Source organism: Portunus trituberculatus, chromosome 5 (assembly GCF_017591435.1).
Source record: "Portunus trituberculatus isolate SZX2019 chromosome 5, ASM1759143v1, whole genome shotgun sequence".
Lineage (NCBI taxonomy): Eukaryota > Metazoa > Arthropoda > Malacostraca > Decapoda > Portunidae > Portunus > Portunus trituberculatus.
In genome coordinates, this window is record NC_059259.1 from 9,016,296 (window position 1) to 9,022,295 (window position 6,000).

A 6,000-nucleotide genomic window follows, 5' to 3' on the forward strand; every position below is an offset into this window, starting at 1 on the left:
CAAAATCCTTATAACAACATTTAGAACCTGTCACACGATCACCACCTTTTAAAACCCCAATAACTTCAACTAGAACTCCTTAAACTATCACTAGAACCACGACAACACTTTGAAAAAAAAAAAACCCAGTAACTTCTACGCGAGACTGGCAGAGTTGTTTTGCAGTCTAGACGTAAAATGTTTTAAGAATAATGAAGAATGTTAACGAAGAATCCAATCACTAATAGCAGAGGTGTCAGAAATTCAAGGATTCTAATCATGTAGAGCTGAGAGTAGCCTTGGGAGCTTGAAAAATGTTGGGTTTTTGTGCGTGGGGTGTACGTGTGTCTATGTGTGTGTGTGTAGGTGCGTATGATCGAGAGAGGGAGAGAGAGCGAGCACTAAGCTATAGTTAACCAAACCCTAGTAATTTAAGGTGACTATTATCTTATCAAGGTTCATCAGAAGAGAGAGAGAGAGAGAGAGAGAGAGAGAGAGAGAGAGAGGGAGGTTGTTCGCTGCGTGTACCTTTAATAAATGGTTTTAAGAGTACAAGGCAGGATAAAAGTGAGAGGGAGATTCTAAACTTCATAATAAAAACTAATACAAGCAGAAGGAATGTAAGGACGGCGAATGGTGTAATAAAAAGAAGCAAAGTCGTGTTTGATAGAGGTACAGCAATACCGCTAAGATGTACGATGGCCGACACGCTGTCAAGGATGTTTTCCTCTTTTTTTCCCCCTTTATTGTTTCTCCAGGCTATTATTGGCCTTGTCTAGGTACGAAATGGGTACGATTAATTAGAGTGCAGTTTTTCCTGCTTCTCATGGAATGTTGAAGTGTCAAAATAGAACAGGAGATGCGGAAATATGGTTAAATTTGCTTGATCCTCTTCACAGCCTACTAATGTTTATTTTTTGTGTGTGTGTTTTATGGAAGTATCTCAAGTCTGCTGACTCTGAGACGGTAAATACTCATCAATAGAGAAAAAAATGTGATGCTTTTTGGAATTTTGATCAACACAATGAATGGATTAGCAGTGAAAATATAATGAACCTCAATAATCTAAATCTTATCTAACTTGATTTAAGCAAACCCTCAGATAGAAATATTAATGTTATTTAAGTTTTGTCATTTGTGATTTTATGTAACTCACAGTAAAAAGATTTATCATGTGTGAAATGGATTAAAAAACAAATCTGTGATGTCGACATAATGAGAATGGACGTGTTTCAAACCTTGCAATTTTCTATAAACTAATTCACTCTAATATAAACAAAAGAACACAAATTAACACATAGAATACTAAAAACAAGAAAAATATAAAAAAATAACAATCTTTGAGTAAAACCACGATATATCACTGGCCATGAAGAAACAATAGTAAAGAAAAATAAAAGTGAAATATAAAAAGCGAATCGGACAGTGACACATCCGAACAGAATCCGCGACTTCCATCAGACGAGCAGTGAGCACTGAGCCCACGTGAGTCTGAGAGAGAGAGAGTGTGTTGTGAAGTGCCACGTGAAAAAGTGAAGGAAAGTGACGCCATACGAGTGACAGTGATATAGTGACGCCTCAGACACGCCGGGGAGAGTGACAGGAGGTGAGGAAGAAGACAATTAAGTAACAGATAAGGGAAAGAAAGGATGTATAAGTGAAGTATGGGGATTTTAACTAGCGGAGATGAAAATGACTTGTTCCTTCTACTTGGTTGTTGTTGTTGTTGTTGTTGTTAGTTAAGGTGGTTAGGTTAGGAGTGATTAATGGACTGTAACGGGACCGATCGCGATCTGCTATGTAGGTGCCTTCAACCGCCAGATTGATTGATTATTTCACAGCAAGTTGGTCAACTGGAACGTACTTTTCTGCACGTTTTGTAAATATTAAATGGTTTAATAAAATAGTTATAATCTTTCTAAGAATGTACTCGTGGCATATAAGCTAAAAAGTGGGAATGTTTATATATATGTCGAGCGCTCTTCTTTACCATCTCCATTTCTGGGACAAAAAATAGGAAAGCGTAGTTTTAATGCCTTTTCTTTCAATAAAAATTAATATGAATTATATTCATACAGAAAATCACAACAATTAATAGTCTTAGGAAATTAACAGTATAGAGCAGGGGTTCTCAACCTGGGGTACGCGTACCCCCAGGGGTACGTGAGAGGAATTTTTGGGGTACGTGGCGGGTTTCTCAAAATGCTTCAGTTTTAAATAGCAGCAAATTCGTTTGTAGTATACAATGTGTCCTTCACTAGAACCAGGACACGTTAACAACGTTAACAAGGAAACTCTTGGAGTTATATCACTTGAGAGGAAGCTCTCTTGGATTACAGTTGCCACACAACCTTGCAAACCTATAATATTTGCTCCGATTTCTTATCTTATATGTTATTCACACACACAGTGACTTATTTATCACTGTTACTAGTTACAAGTTGCAACTAGCTGCAAGCAACACTAGTTCACTGCCATAATGATCGAAAATTGTCTGATATAGTTCCTTTTTGGTAAATGCATTGCATGTTAGTCACATATAGTGTCTCCCTGTGAGGTACCAGTTCCTATCGACACTACCTCATAGAAACATACTAATATTAATTAAAAATTGTGTCTGCTCCACATATATAACACAATTTAAACTTAATAAACTAAGTCAATAAACCATGCATTTATTGTTACCCTTCCTGACGCTGCATTGTGGGTAAGGGTACGTGATCAATACTGAAAGACTTCGAGGGTACATCACATTAAAAGGTTGAGAAGAAGAAGAATTAACCTGTGCAGAAGCGAGGTGAAATGTGTGTTAAGGTTCCGTGCTGTCTTCAAGTCTCTAGAAATGAAAGATCTTGGTACACCAGACAATTATGTTTTGCTCTATATTATGATGTCAGTCGTATAAACTCAAGTAACTATAAAGAAATACCATGGTAGAATAAGAACAGAAAAATACTGGTAGGAGTAAAACCCTGGCAAATCAATAGATACATCATAATACAGTGTTTAGAGACGATTACTCTGTACCGCGAGACGATACTGACTCTCTCCTGCGAACACTGAAATTGTGACAGTTTGGGTCCTCTCCTATTGATATTAATCAAAGTATTGCGATTTATTCACAATAGTAATATATTACACTCCGACGGAACACGGGCCTAATGTGTTTGAGATGTGGCATTTTGTTTTAGTACATTTCGCTCTATATAGCGACTGTTTAGGACTAAAAAACTGTAGCTTCAGGTAGATATTCAATAATGTTATCTATCGATTTTCAGTCTTAAAGTAGGGAAAATTACGAATATTGATGCATTTCTTTTATAGTCCTCCTTGCTTCTCGAAAAGGTGCACGAATTTAGAAAAGGTTGAAGAACACTAAACTGTACCCTGAAAAAAATACAGTAAAAAGATAAGATAAAATGACCAACATCTCTATTATTATGGAAGCTAATAATAATACCAAGACTAATTAAGTAATTCAGAGATAACGAAACGAACGACGATCACGAGAGCTTCCACGATAACAGTGTGTACGATAAGATTTGATTCCAGATTCCTCGATAGCGCTCCGAGTTTCCAAGATAACAATGGCATTCCAGTTTCCTCGATAGCGATGCAAGTTTCCAAAATGACGATGCCTTTCCATGATAAAGATGCCCTTCCAGTTTCCAAGATAATAATGCGAGTTTCCACGATCAAGATGCAATTCCAGTTTCCACGGGAACGATGCGGGTTTCCACGATGTCGATGCGGTTCCAGTCCTCACGATGCGATTTCAAGACACAATATTGAAGTCCACTTGCCTACACAGGTACTGGGACGAACCCTTTCACCCGTAAGGATCCACCCAACACCCTTGAGTGCGAGTAAAGTGACGCTGCCACCTTCCTGCGCTGCAATTGAAGTCCACTTGCCTACACAGGTACTGGGATGAACCCTTTCACCCCGTAAGGTCCACCCACACCCTTAGGTGCGAGGAGAGTGGCGCTGCCACCTCACTGCGACGCAATTGAAGTTCACTTGCCTACACAGGTACTGGGGCGAACCCTTTCACCCCGTAAGAGTTCACCCCAGACCCGTGAGTGCGAGGAGAGTGACGCTGCCACCTTACTGCGCCTCACACGGGTAGCCATGAGCATAACCCGCCACACTCCACTCCCCAAACACTGTCAGTGAGTCCTTTTCACCCCGTAAAGGACCACTGGTACGGTCAGTGCCTGGCTCATGGCGCACAGCGTGCCCTCGTTCATGGCGAGTTGTTCAGCCCGATGTCATTATAAGCAGAGGTCCTGTACACACCACTCACCACCAGACTCTATGCAAGGAGCCCTTATCACCCTTAAAGGCCCCTCACGGCATCATCTGATGGACGGTAGACACGGCACCCTGCTTAAGGCGACGCCTTGCCTAGTATGAGGCGCTGCAAGTTGACAACAATCAGTGAGCTTGAAGCCGCGAAGGAAAATGAGTCCACGCTAACAATGGGATTCCACGACAGGTTGCGATTCCAGTGTCCACGGTACAGATGTGTTTGTTGAGGATAACGATCCGTTTATCGAGGCTAACGGTGCGGCGATGGCGATGGCGAAACGATCCAAAGTATTATTACCTACACAGGTACTGGGACGAAACTTTTACCCAGAAAGGGTCAACCCCAGTCCCGTGGTTATGAGAGCAGTGACGATGCAACCTTGCAATGCCTCACACAGGTCGCCATGAGCAATGACCCGCCACACACCACTCCCCAAACGCTGTCATGAAGTGAGTCCTTTTACCTAACCTAACCTAACCTAACCTAACCTAACCTAACCTAACCTAACCTAACCTAACGTAAAGGACCACTGGTACTGTCAGTGCCTGGCTCATGGCACAGCGTGCCCTCGTTCATGGCGAGTTGTTCAGCCCGGTGTCATTATAAGCAGAGGTCCCGTACACACCACTCACCATCATATTCTATGCAAGGAGCCCTTATCACCCCTTTAGGGCCCCTCACGGCACCATCCGGTGAGTGGTAGACATTGATCTCTTGCTTATGGCGACCCTTGCCTAGTGTGATGCGCTGCAAGTGGACGACTAGTAGTGAAGCTTGAGGCCACCAAGGAAAAGCAGGACCTGCAGCCAGTTCCTGCCTTGGGCCCCAGGCCGGACCCGACGGCCACCTCCTTCCCCCGTGCGGCGCCCAAGGCCGTCACGGCCCTCAAACATCTTTAGGCCGAAAGTTCTCAATCGTCGTTTTAATTTTGATTCGAATATAAAATCGTCGATGGTAAATGAAAAATAGCTTTGGTGTGAAAGTGTGCAAGAGTTAGCTGATTAATGAAACAAGGTGAGGCAGCTTTGCTCCGGAGTATTTAGTGTACTTTGCATGTTGCTGCCGTGAATGTGTACGTGTTTGTAGGTAACTGGATAGAAACAGTAGACCAATGGTAGTTGTGTAGCTATTGGGGAACTTTTGAAAATTAGTTAAGCTTCTGGATAGAGTGGATGAGTGCACACAGGTTTGCGTGTCTTATACATAAACTGCCACTTGTAAACATAAATTTTTCTATTTCATGCTCTTAGAAAAAAGCAAACTTAGTTTTCTTTATTTCCCTGATCACAATGACGTGTAAATATCAATGTTTCAATCATAAGGAAACACTAGGAGAGGACCCAAACTCCCGTTGAAGTTGCCAGATTCAACAGATATCGTAATATTTCACAGAAAAGATGGTCAACTGCATATCGTATATTTTTGGATATTCTTTTGTCACGTAAGGAGATATCAAGATAGGTAAAGTATTTCTAAACATGTATCTACGACAAAAACGCTATAATAGTAGAGTTAGGTTATAACTATGCATTGTGTTTTTTTATATACCATCTTGCTCTATTCCTGGGACAAAGATTACTTCTTCCTCAATTGATAGCTCGAAGTTAGTATGATATTTTCTTTCCTTCTAGGTTAGTAAGTAGACTACAAGACACCATGAACCTATGAAGCCCCGTAAATGAGATTATTTTCATAACTTAGAAATCAAA